Source organism: Bos indicus x Bos taurus, chromosome 1 (assembly GCF_003369695.1).
Source record: "Bos indicus x Bos taurus breed Angus x Brahman F1 hybrid chromosome 1, Bos_hybrid_MaternalHap_v2.0, whole genome shotgun sequence".
Lineage (NCBI taxonomy): Eukaryota > Metazoa > Chordata > Mammalia > Artiodactyla > Bovidae > Bos > Bos indicus x Bos taurus.
The window spans coordinates 49965676-49987534 of NC_040076.1; the positions used below are offsets into that span (position 1 = coordinate 49965676).

Consider the following 21859-nt stretch of genomic DNA (forward strand, 5'->3'; position numbering starts at 1 on the left):
TCATTCTGATATGTAATATAGATATTTTAATTTACTGTTAATGTGCTTTCCCTAATCTTGAAAAACATTAAGTGTCTTTGGTATTTCTTTTTATGTGAAACAGTCACAGAACTCTTTTTTTTTTTTTTTTGAGAATTCTGTGCCTTTATTGGCAGAGCAGGCTACTTGAGCACTGGAGTGGGTGGTGCACTCCCCCCCACCCGCCCCCCAAGAGCTTCAGAGGCCCTATAGGTGACTGAGAACATGCTCAGGTGGGGGCCCATCAGGCTTGATTTGCACCTGGTTGAAGCTCTTGCAATTGTAGCCCACCCACCCCATCCCACGCTAACCACCATCTCAGGCAGGACGATCATGACCCACACATGCATCTTTACCATCTCAGGCTTTCCGTGGGCGGCGCCTGGGTTTCAGCCTCACGCAGCCGCGTTGGCCCAGAGCAGGCTTCTTGCAAAGGTCTCTTCCGCCCGCCGCGCTGTCCCCGCTGCTTGCGCTGCTGGTGGGATGTTTTCAAGCGGGTGATCGAAGTCCACGTCAAGGTAGGTGACCTTGCAGAAGGTCTGCTTCTTCTGCTGATTTAATTTTTGGATTTTCAGCTCAATTTTTGATACTCTTTATATTTTAGGGATCTTGTATTAGCCAGAGTCTAGAGAAACAAAGCCAGTAGGAGAAAGAAAGAGATTTGCCTTAAGGAATTGGTTCACATGATGGTGGGGCTTGCGAGTCTTGAAATCTGTACAGCAGGCTGGAAATTCAAGGTAGGGTTAGTGTTGCAGTATTCAGTCCAAAATCTGAAAGCTGGGAATCTGCTGGCTGGAAACTTAGGTGAGGTTTTTATGCTGCAGTTTTGAGGCCAAACTGCTTTTTTGAGAAACCCGTTTTTGCTTTTAAAGGCTTCAGCTGTTTAGGTGAGTTGTGCACAGTATAGAGACTAATCTGCGTTCCTGGGTCTACTGATTGCAGTGTTCATCACGTCTAAAATGTACCTTCAAAGCGACGTCAAGATTGGTGTTTGACAAGCGATTGGACACCGTAGCCTAGTTAAGTCGACAAGTAAAATTAATCATCACAAATGTTAAGGATGTTTCCTCAAAATGATCAACTATATTTTGACATTATCTAAGCTCAAAATCTTATGCATAACAAGTATTCAAATATTTGTTGAAGTTAACGGATGTCTATTTACAGATATTAGCCATTTTATGGAACCTAAGATGCCGACTGAGAATTTAATTGTAGTCTTCTTTGCATGTCAATTGGAATATTAATTTGTTTATGTGAAGGTTTTAGTGAGTAACTTAATCTTTTAATCACAGAACTAAAATTAAGTGAAAACTTTTTATGTATCACAGAACATTAGGTTTCTTTAAGAAATATCTGCCTTAAGACATTTCCACAAGAGGAAATACCCTTTTAATTTTCAAATCTGTAGATATGTGTGGTTCCTCTATGGTGAATGTAAACATTTGAAAATCTGATAAAGAATTCCCACAAAATAGTCCATTTATGTGAACTTTCTCTCCCCATACGCAATCTCCTTTTCTCCTGGGAAATGCTTTCCTTTTTCCTACTCTGCGGCATGCAGGTGGTACTCATTAGCATCTTCAATACTCTGCCTCCTGGTCACAGTGATGTTCTAAAATGAGAGAAGTCTCTTTACAAGGAGTCGTCTCCTGAGACCTCTTGGGAAGAGAGAGAACCAGTTCCTCTCGAGTATGGGTGAGTGATAGTCTGAATCCATGCCCCTCAACATGTTTTTGAGGAGCTGGTCAGCTGTGTAAAAGTGAATATGTTATGCAAAAACTAGGTTTGCTGAAATCCGCAACCAACCCAGAGATCGGGAGGAGGGATTTATTATTACTTGCAGCAAGTATGAAGAATGCGAGGGATCGTTCACAAAGTAGTGTCTCCCCAACACCAAAATGAAGGAACCCTTGACAAAAGGGTATGTGTGTACTTGAAGGGGCTTGAGCAGAGCAGAATTCATTATAGAATTGGGGCAAAGGTTGCCAGAGTCCAAGCTTTAGTTGATTGAAGTTTGGAGGATCAACATCATCATTCCATCCTCCACCTGGGTGGGGGGACCTAGTTCCTGTAGAACTCAGATTTGTATCAGATTGTTGTGTATACCTCGGAGAAGGAACCAGGACTCTGTTGTATTTTGAATGACTGTTTCTTGACTACTTTTCCTTTGTTTCTGCATTTCCTTAAGAACATCAGTTACTGAGACCTGCTCAAGAGCAAGCATTCTAGCTAGGCTTAGATCACAAAATGGTTAAGGCCAAAATAGTTTCTCTTATGTAAAGAAAACCATGCCTGGTTCTCTTTCTCTAGGACCCCCCGACACCCTATCTGCTTACAAATAATGCCCATTTAAGAAAGAAACAGCTACCAAGTGGGGCAAGCAACTTGGCTGTATTCCAAGCCCTGGTTCCACCTGTTCCAAGCTCCTCAGGCTTCTACCTGTACTTTCTTGTCTGGGTAAGTTGATATGGGTTCAGTTTCTGTCACTTGCAACTCAGAGTCCTAACATACACAGGTGCCCGGAAGTTTTGCTCATTGTTTTCAGGGTATTTGTGGACTTCCTGGGGAAATCCATCTTTGAAACTTTATCCATGGTCCTCAAATATGGGACCTCTGTTTAAAGCTATCCTTCCGTCTGTGAACGTGAACCGCTACCCAGGAAAACACTGTCATAAACTGTTTCACCTGATAGCTTTTGTGTATTTAATTGATCACATTCAACTCATAGCTACAATTCAACTCTAATAACCACAACATTTTCATTTTCATAAACACTTTCATCCTTGTTTTATACCTAACAACACTGGGGCTGGAAAGGGTAAATAACATTTTCTAAAGTGGTACAGTTAAACTAAACCTAGTGTTTTGTCTCAAATCTGAAGTTCTTTCTCCTATACTGAAGTTTATTGTTGACTTTGACTTTAAATCTTTTAAGTTACAACTTTGAAATTTGTCTTTAAAAAATATAATTGACACAAGAAAGTAGTCACTCTTGGTAATATAAAAATGTTAATAATGGAAAGATGCATAAAATGTGATTTTAGATTGCCTATTGCATATCCCCCTTACTTCAATTTTTAAACAAATAACCTGTGATGAATAGCAGTACCCTAGAGCATGCTGAAATCTAAGTCCTTAGGAGAAAAGAGCCATAGTAATAGAAGTGTCATTATAAATAATTAGAAATGTCTGTTACACATCCACCTTCAAAGATTTGTTGAAAAACTGGCATGTAACCCACCTGGATTAATCTTCCCAGTTTGGTTCAGTTTCTGCGAGAATCTAGTTCTCCCAGAGAGAGTGGAACTCTGAGAAGAAAACTGGGAGAACAAAGCCCACAACTGTGTGGGAAGGCTTGGGTTTTTCCTAAATACAAATCTGCCCTTGCACTTTTGCATTTCAGAAATAATTGAGACAGCGGGGCGATCATGCTCCCCGTTATCTCCAGCTGGAACAGTCTGCTCTTCCAAGCTCCTCAGGCAAGGCAGAGGGACGGATCCACTGCAGAGATAAACTAGCCTCTGCCCTCCCCAGCCCTTCTCTGTTCACACAGGAGGTTTTCATTTTGATCAGGCAATATTCACAAATGACAGATCCAAAAACTTAAGTACTGAGTAAAAATAAAGACACCAGGACTGTGGCTTCTCTGTGGCTTTGTTGTAGCTGCTGTCCTAGATTTTGTCCTCTCTGTGAAGCGATCGCACAGCATCTACCTTCACTGGGTTTACAAAAAGCTTCTATGCTCCTTTGTGACTGGAATACATACTCTCACTGTTCTCAGTGGAGTTTTCAGGTTGTTCAGCAGCTCTGTGATTTACAAGGCCCCCTGAGTGCTCTGAATCTGGTTAACTTCCAGCTTCCTTACTCCAGGAATGAATATTTTCTGTGCTAACAATACTTGCCAGCTCAAAATGAGCTCTGCTTGAGTAGAGTACATTGTGGTATGACATCTTCCAGCTAACCTTGACTCCCTGGCTTCTCTCAGGCTTCTGAGCAGTTGGTGGAAGGAGCAGCCAGGCAGGAGGTCCATCATCTCTTTCCTTTGTCTGCCCTCACTGAGCCTAATCAGGTGCTTTGAGCCCAGTGGGCACCTGGAAAACGTGCCTGTCTGTCAGGCCGCCTGTGGTCTCATAGCGGGTGGGGCCACAGTGTCACTGCTTCTTCCCAGGAAGGCTCCATCCTTCCCATCCCCGCCACCAAGCACGGGAGCTCTGAAATTACACAGTTGGGGTATTTCTGCAGCTACGTGCTCACAAATTGCTTCTCTGAAGTTGTGACAGGGCTGAGTTAAAATAGGCAAGAGGCTCAGAGTAAGTTTTTAACAAGGGGAATCAAGGATAGACTGAGCAAATCGGTGTGTAGAGAAGGAAGACCCATAGAAAAGTTGAGCATCAGCTATGTGCTAGGCATTTCCCTTTCGTGTGTTCACTTAAGCTTCAACCATTCTTTACCAGAATGCATTCTTCTCTCTTTCATAATTGAGAGAAGCGAGGCTTGACTGATATAGATCCCCTACAGAGAGACGATCAGTATCCTGTATCCTGCTTGCCTCCCAGATTACTCTGCCTCTCTGCAGAAGTGCTAGTACAGGATTCATGTTAATATTCATCTTGAATTTCTTTACAAACTTCTTGGTGGCCAGTAGAATAGATAAGAATGGTGGAAAGAGATAAAAAGTCATACAATAGCTTAAATCTGGAGAATAACTGGAAATTTCCTGGGAGAAAACTTGCAAAACAAATTTAGGAACATAATTGGCTTTAGAGATAAACATAAAAACTGGGGCATGTTAAATGCACAATTACAATGAATGGGCTTTTAAGTGCTTCGTAAGCATGCAGTGTTGCTGGAAATGGGGTAGTTAAGGACGCGATCACTCTTGTACCCATCCAGGTCCAAATTCTGAATAGGTTGACTGCACTGGTTCACATACCATATTTGGGTTTTTCACTCCTCCAGAGAAATGGTCAGCTGACTATGGGCCATAAAGCGTCACTGTCTGCTCACAACATGTTCCGGGAACACTTGTGTGGCAGTCAACAGCAGCTGCTGCTTAGAAAGAGATAACAGGTTTTCATCCATCACTCAGAGTAGGAAGGAATGGCAGGTGTACAACCCACTGATTCAAGTGCTGCGACCTCTTATCTCGAGTGGAGACACTCACAGGCAGGGTTTAGAAGAAGATCGCAGAAGATACTGACATTTATCCATCACCAGCCACTTCCTAATTATTGTACATCAATTCCTTACAACAATCCTGAGGTAAATGCTACTGCTCCATTTTACAGAGGGAGAAGTGGAGATTCAGGGAGGTAGAGTAAATAAGCCAACTCTCTTGAATGTGATTCCAGGTTCAGCACTTTACATTATATCACAATGAACTCATTATGCATAACGGTTAATGCCTAGATTATGTGTTGCCTTGGAATCAGACAGTAGCAGCAACAGTAGTAACAGTAACAGCAGTTTTTATGAGATTGCCATGTACAAGGAATTTTATAAAATTTGGCTCAGTTACTAGTCAAAACAACTAAATGAATTAAATGCTTTTATGGTTTTGGTAAATGAAGAATTTTGTCTTTCCTCCCTTGAGGTTGGAGTGCGATGTGTGTGTGTGTGTTGGGTTGGGTAGGGATACAGATAGCTGCCTGGGCTGGTGTTCACAGCAGAGGAATGGATCATATGAACTCTAGGCTCCATCACTGAAAATGAAACAACAGGAGGGTATCTTTTTAATCAAAATTGGGGATGTCAGTGAATTGGTGGAGCTTTTCGAACTAGGCATGTCTTGGATGTCATGTAGAGTATTAAGTGAGTTGGGTTTATGCATATCATAGTCTTGCTCATTTTTTCCCTCTACATTCTGGGCTATATGTAGAAGAAAGATTCTTTCTTTCTTCTACAGATTATTTCTTCTGGTGTTATCTTGATCCTAGGTATACACTTTAGAATACATACATTTATGAATACTATTTTCTAACTAATAGAATACATACAGATATACATACATTTTCTAAAGTATAGATATACATACATTTATGTATGTATATGGATATACATGCATTTATGTATAGATATGCATGCATTTATGTATGTATGTGTATATGTATAGAAAAACATCTACTTCTGTTTACTGACTATGCCAAAGCCTTTGACTGTGTGGATCACAACAAGCTGTGGAAAATTCTTCAAGAGATGGGAACACCAGACAACCTGACCTGCTTCCTGAGAAATCTGTATGCAGGTCAAGAAGCAACAGTTAGAACTAGACATGGAACAATAGACTGGTTCCAAATTGGAAAAGGAGTACGTCATGGCTGTATATTGTCACCCTGCTTATTTAACTTATATGCAGAGTACATCATGAGAATTGCTGGACTGGATGAAACACAAGCTGGAATCAAGATTGCTAGGAGAAATAGCAATAACTTCAGATATCCAGTGACACCACTCTTATGGCAGAAAGTGAAGAACTAAAGAGCCTCTTGATGAAGGTGAAACAGGAGAGTGAAAAAATTGGCTAATACTCAACATTCAGAAAACTGAGATCATGGCATCTGGTCCCATCACTTCATGGCAAATAGATGGGGAAACAGTGGAAACAATGACAGACTTTATGTTCTTGGGCTCCAGAATCACTGCAGATGGTGACTGCAGCCATGAAATTAAAAGATGCTTGCTCCTTGAAAGAAAAGTTGTGACCAACCTAGACAGCATATTTGAAAGCAGAGACATTACTTTGCCAACAAAGGTCCATCTAGTCAAAGCTATGGTTTATCCAGTAATCATGTATGGATGTGAGAGTTGAACTATAAAGACAGCTGAACTCCAAAGAATTGATGCTTTTGAACTGTGGTGTTGGAGAAGACTCTTGAGAGTTCCTTGGACAGCAGGGAGATCCAACCAGTCCATCCTAAAGGAAATCAGTCTTGAATATTCATTGGAAGGCCTGATGTTGAAGCTGAAACTCCAATACTTTGGCCACCTGATGTGAAGAACTGACTCATTTGAAAAGACCCTGATGCTGGGAATGATTGAAGGCAGGAGGAGAAGGGGATGGCAGAGGATGAGATGGCTGGATGGCATCACTGACTCAATGGGGATGAGTCTGAGTAAGCTCCTGGAGTTGGTGATGAACAGGGAAGCCTGGCATGCTGCAGTCCATGGGGTTGCAAAGAGTCAGACACGACTAAGCAACTGAACTAATATACAGATGTACATAATACAGATATGCATACAGATATAATAGAATACATACATCTGTAAGCACCATGTTCTATCACTAAGCACATCCCTACAAACATTTGTATTAATAAGTGTATATTACAAAGCCCAGGGGATTATGTGAAGCTGTTACCGAATTTTGAAGAAGATAAAGTTTCCCATCAATGGAGATTCTCCCTCCTTGGTTCTTGTCCCTACCCCACATGTCCTTCATAGTGGCAGCGGGAGAGGCTGTGTATTGTTAGGGTCATGGCCTTCTTTCCCTTCTAGGTATGTAACACTGAGTAGTTATTGCTCTCTTTAGGTCACTTGTTTTTCTCAGCTAATGTGGCATTAGATTAGCTCTCACTTATGTCAGTTGTTACCAGTTTAAACTGCTCCATAGGTTGTGTACTAAACCTGCACATATCTGCCACGTGTGCCCTAATTCTAGCAGCTGCCTTCTGCTCAAAGATGGGAACTTTCCTGAAGGGAAAGAGCCAGTACCCCTCTGAGACTCATCCACAAAATCAATTTTTACATCCGTTCTTAACTTGCCCTCGAAACACAGATGCTGTGCTTAAAAGAATAATTGATCATTTTATTTCAATTGCACAGAAATGATGTTGAAAAAATGAGCAGACCTTGGCCATTAGAGCTCAATAGTTGGCAAAAGCAATCTGCTTATCAATTAAAATCAGCAACTCAAATCCCCACTGTTTCTGATTGTCAAGGTAATAAAGAAAAATATACCCCCAAATGGTATAGCATTGACTCCAAATTTATTCTCATGAAACTGTGTTTATAGTGTTAGCATTGTCAATTACAATAGGAATCTGCTAGCTCTAATAGCTAATAATTTATATGTATTTTCCTTCACCACAGCCCCTAAGTTAAATGTGATATTTTTTATATTCAATAGATCCGATTTCCCTTTCCACTACATACTTTACATGAAATCACTTCCTATTATTATTGTTTGTGTAATTTAATAACATACACTGTCTCTCCATATCATTCTCTCTATTTTACAAGTAAAATGTAATTTGGGTCATTAGCAGTGAAAGAGGACCAGGAAATCCAAACTGCTTTGGAAAACCAAGAAAACAAGACTTTTGTGACTAAATTATCACTTCTCTTCTACGTTTTAAATTACTGTTTCCAATTAACAGTCACTTGGTCCCACTTACATGCCTTGCACTGTGCTTAGTGTTATAATTGAATCAAAATTAAGATAAAGAACTGGCCCTCAAGGGGAACAGATTCAAAAACATACAACAACAGCATAACATAAGGCCAACCAGGATCAATAATAAGGCACTAGCAGGATGTTGTTGGAAAACAAGAGGAGGAGGATAATTTTTGACTAAAGGATACAAACAAGATTTATGGAGAAAATAAGAGAATCTGGTTAAGAAATGAAAAGAACTTTAATACACAGAGAAGGGGAGTTTGGAGCCCTCGAGCTAAGGGAAGAACATCAGGAAATGTACCAGGGTGTAGAAACGCAGTTGTTTTCAGGGCCTGGGTTGGGTTGCTAAGCCATTTGACCAGAAGCCTGGGGAGATGAATTAAGAGATGAATCCGGAGGTTTGGCAGATGGTCTTTGATGCTGTGGTAGATCGCAAAAGCAGTCACAAATTCATCTTATCCTTTTATGCATATTTCTTCCCCTAGCTATTTTTTTAAAGGCTTTCTAGAGAATTTACAGGAAAACTATGCCAAAAGAATGGATTCCCCATATACTCCTTTTCCCCAACCCTCCTTTCTCCCCACTCTCACACACATGCACATTCCTGTTATTAATAACTTGCATTAGTATGGTACATGTGTTCCAGTTGATGATCCAATATCTATATTATAATTACCTAAAGTCCGTAGTCCACATTAGGGTTCACTCTGTTGTGCATTCTGTGGGTCTTGACAAATGCATAATGCAGTGTGTTCACTGTCAGCATCATAGAGAATAGGCTCACTGCCCTAAAAAGCCTCTGCTTTCCACTTGTTCATCATTCCTTCCTAACAGACCTCTAGTATCTATCCATTGATCCTTTATTGTTGCTACAGTTTTGCCTTCTCAAGCCTGTCATATTGAAATCACACAGTGGAGAAGCTTTGCCAACTGGCTTCTTTCATTTAGCTATATGCATGTAAGTTTTTTCCATGTATTTTCATGGTTTGATAGCTCTTTTCTTTTTTTGTCACTGGATCAAATATTGTGTCTGAGAGATAAGGTTAATCCTAAATCCCTTGCTGCCTGGAGTGTCTTTCCTCTGGGCATGCACGTCAGCACTCTGCTTTCAATTAACTATCCACAAAAGTATCACCTACCAGACTTTCTTTGATTGTAAATTCCAAGATGACCCTGCTTCCCACAGCACACCCCTTATCACATACCTGTTTTATTTTTCTTGGCACTTAGCACTTCTGGTGTGTATGTATATGTGTGTGTGTGTGTATATATATATTTATATAATTTGTTTTCCGTGTCACATTGTCTCCAGAAGATTGCCATACCCATGAAAGCAAAGACATGGTATCTGGCACATCCTCAGGGCCCAGGACAATACTTGTTTTTAGATACTCAAGAAATACTTCTGAATTATGGAGTAAATGAAAGAATAAATGACTATTAAATTTATCCAAGTGTGGCAAGGAATGGAATTTTGTCCTTCAGTCAAAAGAGGCTCAGGTTCTGGAGCTCTTATTAATGTAAGTCTCCATTACACCTGGGCTTCCCTGGTGGCTCAGATGATAAAGAATCTGCCTGCAGTGCAGGAGACCCAGGTTTGATCCCCGAGTCAGGAAGATACCCTGAAGAAGGTAATGGCTACCCACTCCAGTATGGACAGAGGATCCTGGCAGGCTACGGTCCATGGCGTCATGGAGAGTCAGACGTGACTGAGCAACTAACACAACAACAAAAGGCGACATCTATGCATCATCTATGGTAAACTTAGGCAAACAGAAGCTGGCTGTTAGGGCAGGTGACAAGTAATGATAAGTTTCTCCTCACTGATTGTATTGGTTCTACTGACAATAAGATACATCATGTGAAAAGGTGGTGAAAGAGTATACCTCACAAATGATAAAAATGCAGAACTATAATTTCATAGTAATTTTCTGTGTTAATCATTATTTACTGGAGGTTTAAGATGGAGATCACATGGACCACAGCCTTCTCTAACTCAATGAAACTAAGCTTTGCCATGTGGGGCCACCCAAGATGGACGGATTATGCTGGAGAGGTCTGACAGAATGTGGTCCACTGAGAAGGGAATGGCAAACCACTTTAGTATTCTTGCCTGGAGAACCCCATGAACAGTATGAAAAGACAAAAAGATAGGACCCTGAAAGATGAACTCCCGAAGTCGGTAGGTACCCAATACGCTACTGGAGATCAGTGGAGAAATAACTCCAGAAAGAATGAAGGGATGGAGCCAAAGCAAAAACAATACCCAGTTGTGGATGTGACTGGTGATAGAAGCAAGGTCCAATGCTGTAAAGAGCAATATTGCATAGGAACCTGGAATGTTAGGTCCGTGAATCAAGTAAATTGGAAATGGAACGTCGACATTCTAGAAATCAGCGAACTAAGATGGACTGGAATGGGTGAATTTAACTCAGATAACCATTATATCTACTACTGTGGGAAGGAATCCTTAAGAAGAAATGCAGTAGCCATAGTCAATGAAAGAGTCCAAAATGCAGTACTTGGATGCAATCTCAAAAACGACAGAGTGATCTCTGTTCGTTTCCGAAGCAAACCATTCAATATCACGGTAATCCAAGTCTATGCCCCAACCACTAATGCTGAAGAAGCTGAAGTTGAACGGTTCTATGAAGACCTATAAGACCTTTTAGAACACCCAAAAAGATGCCCTTTCCATTATAGGGGACTGGAATGCAAACGCAGGAAGTCAAGAAACACCTGAAGTAACAGGCAAATTTGGCCTTGGAATACAGAATGAAGCAGGGCAAAGACTAATAAGAGTTTTGCCAAGAGAATGCACTGGTCACAGCAAACACCCTCGTCCAACAACACAAGAGAAGACTCTACACATGGACATCACCAGATGGTCAACACCAAAATCAGTATGATTATATTTTTTGCAGCCAAAGATGGAGAAGCTCGATACAGTCAGCAAAAATAAGACTGGGAGCTGGCTGTGGTTCAGATCATGAACTCCTTATTGCCAAATTCAGACTTAAATTGAAGAAAGTAGGGAAAACCACTAGACCATTCAGATATGATCTAAATCAAATCCCTTATGATTATACAGTGGAAGTGAGAAATAGATTTAAGGGACTAGATCTCATAGAGTGCCTGATGAACTATGGATGGAGGTTTGTGAAACTGTGCAGGAGAATGGGATCAAGACCATCCCCAAGAAAAAGAAATTAATAAAAGCAAAATGGCTGTGAAGAGAAGTGAAAAGCAAAGGAGAAAAGGAAAGATATACTCATTTCAATGCAGTGTTCCAAAGAATAGCAAGGAGAGATAAGAAAGCCTTCCTCAGTGATCAATGCAAAGAAATAGAGGAAAACAGTAGAATAGCAAAGACTAGAGATCTCTTCAAGAAAATTAGAGATACCAGGGGAAGATTTCATGCAAAGATGGGCTCAATAAAGGACAGAAATGGTGTGGACCTAACAGAAGCAGAAAATATTAAGAAGAGGTGGCAAGAATACACAGAAGAACTATACAAAAAAAAATCTTTATGACCCAGTGTGATCACTGACCTAGAGCCAGACATCCTGGAATGTGAAGTCAAGTGGGCCTTAGAAAGCATCACTCCAAAAAAAGCTAGTGGAGGTGATGGAATTCCAGTTGAGCTATTTAAATCCTAAAAGATGATGTCAAAGTACTGCAGTCAATATGCCAGCAAATTTGGAAAACTCAGCAGTGGCCTCAGGACTGGAAAAGGTCTGTTTTCATTCTAATCCCAAAGAAAGGCAATGCCAAAGAAAGTTCAAACTACTGCACAATTGCACTCATCTCACACACTAGCAGAGTAATGCTCAAAATTTTCCAAGCCAGGCTTCAGCAATACGTGAACCGTGAACTTCCAGATGTTCAAGCTGGTTTTAGAAAAGGCAGAGGCACCAGAGATCAAATTGCCAACATCTGCTGGATGATCAAAAAAGCAATAGAGTTCCAGAAAAACATCTATTTCTGCTTTATTGACTATGCCAAAGCCTTTGACTGTGTGGATCACAATAAACTGTGGAAAATTCTGAAAGAGATGGGACTACCAGACCACCTGACCTACCTCTTGAGAAACCTGTATGCAGACCAGGAAGCAACAGTTAGAACTTGAGATGGAACAACAGACTGGTTCCAAATAGGAAAAGGAGCATGTCAAGGCTGTATGTTGTCACTCTGCTTATTTAACTTATATGCAGAGTACATCATGAGAAATGCTGGGCTTGAAGAAGCACAAGCTGGAATCAAGATTGCTGGGAGATGTATCAATCACCTCAGATATGCAGATGACACCACCCTTATGGCAGAAAGTGAAGAAGAACTCAAGGGCCTCTTGATGAAAATGAAAGAAGAGAGTGAAAAAGTTGGCTTAAAGCTAAGCATTCAGAAAACAGATCATGGCATCTGGTCCCATCACTTCATGGCAAATAGATGGGGAAACAGTGGCTGAATTTATTTTTCTGGGCTCCAAAAATCACTGCAGATGGTGATTGCAGCCATGAAATCAAAAGATGCTTACTCCTTGGAAGGAAAGTTATGACCAACCTAGATAGCATGTTAAAAAGCAAAGATGTTACTTTTTCAGCAAAGGTCTGTCTAGTCAAGGTTATAGTTTTTCCAGTGGTCATGTATGGATGTGAGAGTTGGACTATGAAGAAAGCTGAGCACAGAAGAATTGATGCTTTTGAACTGTGGTGCTGGAGAAGACTCTTGAGAGTCTCTTGGACTTCAAGGAGATCCAACGAGTCCATCCTAAAGGAAATCAGTCCTGGGTGTTCTTTGGAAGGACTGATGTTGAAGCTGAAACTCCTATTTTGGCCACCTGATGCAAAGAGCTGACTCATTTGAAAAGACCCTGATGTTGGGAACGATTGAAGGCAGGAGAAGGGGATGACAGAGGATGAAATGGTTAGATGACATCACTGAGTCAATGGACATAAGTTTGGGTACACTCCAGGAGTTGGTGATGGACAGGGAAGCTGGCGTGCTGTGGTTCATGGCATCGCAAAGACTTAGACACTACTGAGCAACTGAACTGAAGATGGAGAGAATATTCAGATTAAAATAGGTACCAAACTGTTGCAGAGACAGCCATTGTCCTATGTCATGTCCATTCTTCCCCTCCTCCTTGGTATCAGGTCCATGAGTTTTACTGAGTTCATATCTCTCAGAACTAAATATTAATTCCACAGGTTTCCAGCCACCCTTAGAATGAGATTGGTCACATGCTAAGTTCTGACCAATGACACAGAGATGGAAGTGTCGTGAGGACTTCAAAGTACACAGCTTAAGAAGAGTTGACTTGGTTGGGAAATGCTCATTTTTAGTAATTCTCCATTTAACCCTCAATAGGGAGGGGATGGCTGGAAACCCCAGGAGACCAATTGTGCTCTTGGAGCATAAACTGTTGCTGAGGGTGGCAGCCATGTTGAGGAATAAAGACAGCAGAGGGAGTCCTGAATCATTCCCTAGGGTCACCACAGCGGCTCAAATCTGCCCACCTCCCCATAGAGACAACAGAAAAGAACTTCTGTCTTGTTCCATTCTGGATATATGCAGCGAAACCCAATCCTAAATGATACATCTGGCTTCAAGAGTTATAACAGATTTTTAATGGAAACAATCCTGGATTTATGAAAGCATGAATTCCTGTTGTAGATTTCCTGATGACCAAATCATCACTTACAACTGAGAAAGTAATTTAATCTTTTGGAGAACATTTTCTTCCACTTTAAAATTTGGCAAAATAATGCATACTTATAAAGTTGTTGTGAAAGTAGATTATATAGAGTATTAAAAGTAATTCTAAACAAGAAAGGGTCTTTGCAGAAAAAAAAAATCCTTCTACTGGCCTATTTAAACATTCCTAGAAGCAATTAGTGTCTTATTGTACAATGTAACTGACAGTTTGGAACTGCCTACTATCTGCAAATCAGTCTTGGATGTTGTGATGAAAAAATCATTTATAATACCAGCCACCAATCAGTTCAGTTCAGTCACTCAGTCGTGTCCAACTCTTTGCGACCCCATGAACCACAGCACGCCAGGCCTCCCTGTCCATCACCAACTCCCGGACTCCACCCAAAGCCATATCCATTGAGTCGGTGATGCCATCCAACCATTGCATCCTCTGTCGTTCCCTTCTCCTTCTGCCTTCAATCTTTCCAGCATCAGGGTCTTTCCAAATGAGTCAGCTCTTCACAAAAGGTGGCCAAAGTATTGGAGTTTCAGCTTCAACATCAGTCCTTCCAATGAACACCCAGGACTGATTTTCTTTAGGATGGACTGGTTGGATCTTGCAGTCCGAGGGACTCTCAAGAGTCTTCTCCAACACCACAATTCAAAAGCATCAATTCTTCTGTGCTCAGCTTTCTTTATAGTCCAATTCTCACATCCATACATGACCACTGGAAAAACCATAGCCTTGACTAGATGGACCTTTGTTTACAAAGTAATGTCTCTGCTTTTTAATATGCTGTCTAGGTTGATCATAACTTTCCTTCCAAGGAGTAAGCGTCTTTTAATTTCATGGCTGCAATCACCATCTGCAGTGATTTTGGATCCCAGAAAAATAAAGTCAGCCACTGTTTCCACTGTTTCCCCATCTATTTGCCATGAAGTGATAGGACCAGATGCCATGATCTTAGTTTTCTGAATGCTGAGCTTTAAGCCAACTTTTCACTCTCCTCTTTCACTTTCATCAAAAGACTTTTTAGTTCTTCTTCACTTTCTGCCATAAGAGTAGTGTCATCTGGATATCTGAGGTTAGCCACCAATCAACTCCAATCTAAATAGAAAGGAGAAATTTTTACAAATCGATTATAAGCCAATGGTGAATTACTGCTGCCCCCTCACTATGGGCTTCCTGGGTGGTGTTAGTAGTTAAAAAAAAAAAAAAACCCACCTGCCAATTCAGGAGATGCAAGGGACGCAGGTTTGATCCCTGGTTCGGGAAGGTCCCCACTAGTAGGAAATGGCTACCCATTCTCCCATTCTAGTATTCTTTCTTTCTTTCTTTTTTTTCACTCTAGGTTACTTTTATTTTCTTAAGAATTTTAAGGAAGACTGTCCTTGGAGATAAGAACATACACACAATTCTGTGAAGGTGTATTTGGTTCAGTCCCTTCTTCCTAACTCTGTCCTCCACTTTCAATCACTGATAACATCACCACTGATAATGCCCTCGTTAGCCACTACCCTTGGACTTGTCTTGTGACTCAGCTGGTAAAGAATCCTCCTGCAATGCAGGAGACCTGGGTTCATCCCTAGATTAGGAAGACCCCTGGAGAAGGGAAAGGCTACCCACTCTAGTATTCTAGCCTGGGGAACTCCATGGACTGTATGTCCATGGGATCACAGAGTCGGATGTGACTGAGCCATTTTCACTTTCACTTAGTCCCTTTTCTTAATGCTCTTTCTTCCTCTCTATTTGTAACTGCAGTATTCTTCACCTTTATTGTGTTTCATTTGTTCAGGGTTTGAAATTCAAACTATATGTTCTGACAAATGAATCTGGGCCAAAGCATTAATAGCCACTCCAGTATTCTTGCCTGGAGAATTCCATGAACATGGGAGCCTGTGGGCTACAGTCTATGGGGCTGCAGAGAGCCAAACACGACTGAATGACCAAGCACGTGCACATACACACACAGCCCTCACTTTAAGACTAAATGATATAAGTGACAAAAATTCATTTTGGTTTATATCTACTACTAATCTTTGGCTCGCTTTTGTCTTTCCTTGGGGTAATTGAAGAGACTGAGAATCTTCAGATTATTTTCTGACAATTTTCATGCAAGAAAGCTTTCAGGCAACATTTTAGAGTGAATTTGGCAAAATTCCACACTTCATCCTCCAGCTCTTCTATAGCATGTATAAAATATTTTGTTGACAATACTTAGAAAAAAGGAAACTGGAGATTCAGAAGAGAAAAAGGAGACAGTAGAGTAGAAAGAGCTGTTTTTGCAGTACATCCTTCAAGATATAAAATAAGTGGCAAGAAACAAACTGTGTCAAAACCTTAGAAATTACACCTCTGCATTTGTGGGAGAGAAAAATGAGAGGTGGGTTGAGATGTTATTAATACAGCATGGTAATCATTAATGATGACTACAAGTATTTCTGGCTTCCCGCCTTCTCCACATATAGAATAATGTGCTTTTTGGCCTCTCTGTGGATGGGTAATAAGGTATAAGAAGATATATAGCACATCTGGACCTGTGCATTCAATTATTGCTTTCAAACCACCTCCCCCCCCAGCACCCCTACCTCCCCGCCAGCAGAGCTCTCTTTTCTCCTGTTACTGCGACCAGGAATGTTTGAGATGGTGTTTGCTTCATCAGACTAAGTTCTGGAGTGTGGTGGGAAGCCACAGCAGGTATGCAGAAAGGGCAAGACATATATTTAGATTTTTTTCCTATCACCAAGATTTTGGATTCCTTTGTTACTATGACTTAATCTAGCTTTTTCTGCCTGTATAGTATTATGAAGTTTGCTGTAATAATGCCATGAAGAGGCCATAGGTAGGGGTAGGTAGGAACTATATAATTAATGAAGGAGGTGGGAAAAATATATAACTGGGTGTCGATGGAGATTTATTCCACCAGTTACATGAACCTAAGTAAGTTAAAAATATGATAGAAAATAATGACAGAATAATCAGCTATTTACTGACTTCTCAGAAAAATGGAGTGTAGGAAGACTGCATGCTTTGCTGAGCAAATGGTAAGGCTCTGTATCTAGGGGAGGAAATAAGGGAAAGATTATATTAATAGCAAGACCTGAGAATAGAAGTGTTGGTGAAATCCAAAGTCAAGAGAGCTGGAAACATTGAGTTCTGAAAGGATGGGAGGGAAATAACATGACTGTAGATGCATTAGAACTTTGGAGGCAGAACTCAGAAGTCTAAGGGGGGAGTTATATTGAGTATTTTTGTGTGGCAAAATTTTTGCAAATACAGCCCTCTCCTCCTTTTTCCTACAAAATTTGTATTGAATCCCCCAAAACAAATTTAATTTCACAAAGCCTTAGAAACTGCTATAGGTTTTACTGAAATGTTAATTCCCCCTTCAAGGTAGGTGTAGGATAAGACTATTAAATCCCCATGGGGCCCAGACACACTTGGTAAACACATATTTTATCCTTATTTCAAGCCTTTACATTACTCTGTACTTCTAGAATCACACTGAGACTTTTTTGAGACTGCAGAAAAAACAAGAGACTTATAAGTGTAAAAATTGTCAAATATATAGGAGGATAATTTATAACTACCATTTTTACAATTTTCAAATACATTTTTGGGGAAAGCTTGGGTTGTCTTCCATTTTAATTTGATGCTGTTTTTTTAAAAACGCAGGTATGATTTTGTTCTCAGTAAAAACTTAAACACTGATGGCTTTTAAACCAGTGGCAGCTTAACAGTAGGAAGGAGACCAAGACAGGGAAGCAGTCAGCTTCCAGCATGTCTCCCATTCAATCAGAGTGTCTTTGCTTTTGTGTATTTTAAATGTTAGAATTCCACATAAGAATTTCTAGTTTTTTTAAATGTTTAAAAGCTCGATTCTTTTGTGAAGGCTTAAATACTTATGTGTATATTCTCTTTACTAGATAACACATAGTAGCATCCAATCTAACTCAAATTTCAAATACTTGTTTGCCTAGTCTCTTCTGAAAAATCTCCCTGCTAGGTTTTTTCCATACACCCACTCCCTCCCGCTAGTCAGCTCTGTTTCACGTGTTGGAAGCTCCCTTTATTGTACCCTCAGGACAGGTACAACTGCCACGCTGACCTTATGTATTAGAACATCTGTGGCACTTACCTGGACTTCTGCATCCTTCTCTGGTTTCTATTAATGATTGTCACTTCACACTAAAGGGATAGATCTTCCATATCTTTGAAGAGAATGTCAGTAAAGCAGTTGCCATTTTATTGTTCAGTCAACTTTTCATAGGGAGCTTTCTCATGAGACCAAAAATGTGGGACGAGGGAGAGAAATCAGTGCATCGGGTTTAAGTGTGTATACATATCAGTCACCTGCTCATGCAAAATTCTTGCGCCATTAGACGCCGCTCTGCTGCTGCACATGCCCAGATGGCTTAGGCCATGGATGATGCTCAATGTAACATGGGTAGTTCAGGTTCCTGGCTCTTTGGTGACAGGCTTCTCCAGTCTCTACTAGAACCTGCAACAGCCCAAAGCTATGTCTCAAAAGGAGAGTTGTTGAAAAGAGTGTTTTATTGCTTGAAACTCTGAAACACTCATATGGAGTTTGTGGCAGGCTCCCTTTAGCATTCCACTGGCCCACAGAGAAGGAAATGGCAACCTACTCCAGTATTCTTGCCTGGAGAATCCCATAGACAGAGGATCCTGGCAGGTTACAGTCCATGGGGTCGCAAAGAGTCAGACACGACTGAGCGACTTCACTCACTCTGGTCCATGGGATATTTAAGCACTGTTTGATCATCTGAAGACTCAGGTGATAGAGCTCTTGGAACACAATCTAGGACAGCTGGGGCACCTACTCTGCTGCTGCTGCTGCTGCTAAGTCACTTCAGTCATGTCCGACTCTGTGCAACCCCATAGACAACAGCCCACCAGGCTCCCCCGTCCCTGGGATTCTCCAGGCAAGAACACTGGAGTGGGTTGCCATTTCATTCTCCAATGCATGAAAGTGAAAAGTGAAAGTGAAGTCACTCAGTCGTGTCCGACTCTTCGCGACCCCTTGGACTGCAGCCTACCAGGCTCCTCCTTCCATGGGATTTTGCAGGCAAGAGTACTAGAGTGGGGTGCCATTGCCTTCTCCGTTGGTAGATAGAGCAGCACATCCCGATATGATTATGTTGCATCCAAAATCAAAGAGGCCCACTGAATATTTAACCTTTTCGCTGTAGTTGGTAGGACAAAGTGAAGCAATTGTCATTCCTCTACAGCTGTACCATGCCTGGAAATAGACATCCAGAAATTTCCCTAAACTGGCATGTCCTTGAATGTTCTTGGGGTTTATTGTGCATTATCTGCATGCGTTTTTCTTCCTGAGATATTATGTGTATTATGCTCATCAAGTCCAGTAGACATGAAGTCTTTAATGTAGCAGACAGGCAATGTTTGATGGAAATGTGATGACAGAAATCCCTGTGGACCTAGGTATGATGGAGAATTAGAATGTTAACATAGAGATTAATTAAGATTGTAAAAAATACTATTGGCTCTTCCAAGTGAAAGAAAATGGATTCTGATAGACTTGGCTTAAAATAAACTAGTGCAGCCACTATGGAGAACAGTGTGGAGATTCCTTAAAAAACTGGAAATAGAACTGCCATACAACACAGCAATCCCACTGCTGGGCATACACACCGAGGAAACCAGAATTGAAAGAGACACGTGTACCCCAGTGTTCATCGCAGCACTGTTTATAATAGCCAGGACATGGAAGCAACCTAGATGTCCATCAGCGGATGAATGGATAAGAAAGCTGTGGTACATTTACACAATGGAGTATTACTCAGCCATTAAAAAGAATACATTTGAATCAGTTCTAATGAGGTGGATGAAACTGGAGCCTATTATACAGAGTGAAGTAAGCCAGAAAGAAAAACACCAATACAGTATACTAACACATATATATGGAATTTAGAAAGATGGTAATGATAACCCTGTATGCAAGACGGCAAAAGAGACACAGATGTATAGAACAGTCTTTTGGACTCTGTGGGAGAGGGAGGGGGGGATGATTTGGGAGAATGGCATTAAAACATGTATAATATCATTAAAAAAAATAATAAACCATCTGCCTTCTCAGTAACTTTGTACTATGTACTAGAGATTTTGTTGATTTTCTTCAGGCAAGGCCCATCTGAGTAGTCAGCTATAATTGAGGTTACTACCTGATCTGCTAAGACATTGAATTCTTCAAGACCCATCTAACTTTTTCACTGATGAAATGGAAGTTAAATGAAGATAGGAAAGGGATCAGGTCTCTTGTATTTTCCTATGGCTGCTGTTACAAAGTATCATAAGCTGGGTGTCTAAAAACAACAGAAAATATATTGTCTCACAGTCTTAGAGTCGAGACATTCAAAATCAAGTTGTTGTAGGGCCATGCTTCCTCAGAAATCTGCAGAGAAAAATCATTTTTTGCCTCTACCTGGCTTCTGGCCCTGCCCATCAGGCCTTGGCATTCCTTAGCTTGTAGCTCATCACGTCAGTTTCTGCCTCCATCGTCACACGGGATCATCCCTCTGTGAGTATCTGTGTCTTAACATAGCATTCTCTTCTCTGTGTCTCTCCTCTTCTAATACAAAGACACCAGTCATACTGGATTAAGAAACCACACCAGCCTGATTTTATCTTAATTTAACTAATTATATCTGCAACAACCCTATTGCCAAATAAGGTTACATTCTGAGGTACTGAGGATGAGGATGGCGGGGGACACAACTTAACCCAGACCAGCACTCTTATATCTTCTCAAGACTTGATGTTGGTACTCACTTTTGACATTTTTTCCAAAGGTTCAGTATTGTGTTTTATGGGTAAGGATTACTTTAGGGGTTTCAAATATCCCCTTTTCATTTTAGCAGGCTTCACTCCCTTGGTCAGGGAGCCAGTGGTAGAACTGTGTTAGTTGCAGCGTATGTGTGTACCAATAACACATTCATAAGGAAAATGACCTTAGAGTGTATTTGCAGACTCACTTGGCCTATTCTGATATGCACTTAGGCTGAAGTTTGGTTTATCTCCTGACCCCCTGCCCTCAGCCTGTCATGTCTTATGCTGGCATCCAGACTCCCAGAGCCAAGGTCCTTTCCTGGTTGGCTGTAACTAGTAAGGAGATGCAGCACCTTTGTGGAGGCTGTAAAGAAGCTTTGCATTACATACTTGTGACAGTGTCAAAGGGATACCTTATCTCCTGATTCAAAGGTCTTAGATAAGCCAGTCTAGATAAAACCAGTCTCTATCATTATAATGATAGAGATTCAAGTTAGGGGCACATAGATCAGACCTGTAGCTTGATAGGATTTAGTTTGTTGTTCAAAGAAAAATATGTTTGGCAACAGTATTCCACCCAAATATTTTAAGCCACTGCCAGTGATTCCTAATTATCAAAACATTTTGATTAATATTCTGGACTTGGTTTCTATTACAGCAGCCATGCTTACTGATTCTAGTGCAGTCATTTGTCTCTGCCTGCACCAGTGGGGAAGAGAGATCAAGGAACTGGTTTCCATGATTGTGAGGCCTGGGAAGTCAGATCTGCAGGGCAGACCAGCAGGCTGGCCACTCTCAAGCAGGAGCTAACTGCAGTCCACAGATGGAATTTCTTCTGACTCAGGGACATCTCAGTTTTGTTCTCCCCCACCCAGTTTTATTAAGAGTTGGTTGACACACACCACTGTACAAGTTTGAGGCTCATAGCATCATGGTCTGAT

The 21859-nt window shown here is 41.0% G+C and overlaps 1 long non-coding RNA gene across 1 annotated transcript in view; it reads left to right on the top strand.

Moving 5' to 3' along the window:
* Window positions 1-414: 414 nt before the first annotated feature.
* Window positions 415-21859, top strand: part of LOC113906755 — an 81773-nt gene continuing 60328 nt past the window's right edge. The window contains exons 1-2 of the long non-coding RNA XR_003514974.1: window positions 415-536; window positions 2332-2478. This is a non-coding gene — a long non-coding RNA (uncharacterized LOC113906755). The remainder of the gene's footprint in view (window positions 537-2331; window positions 2479-21859) is intronic.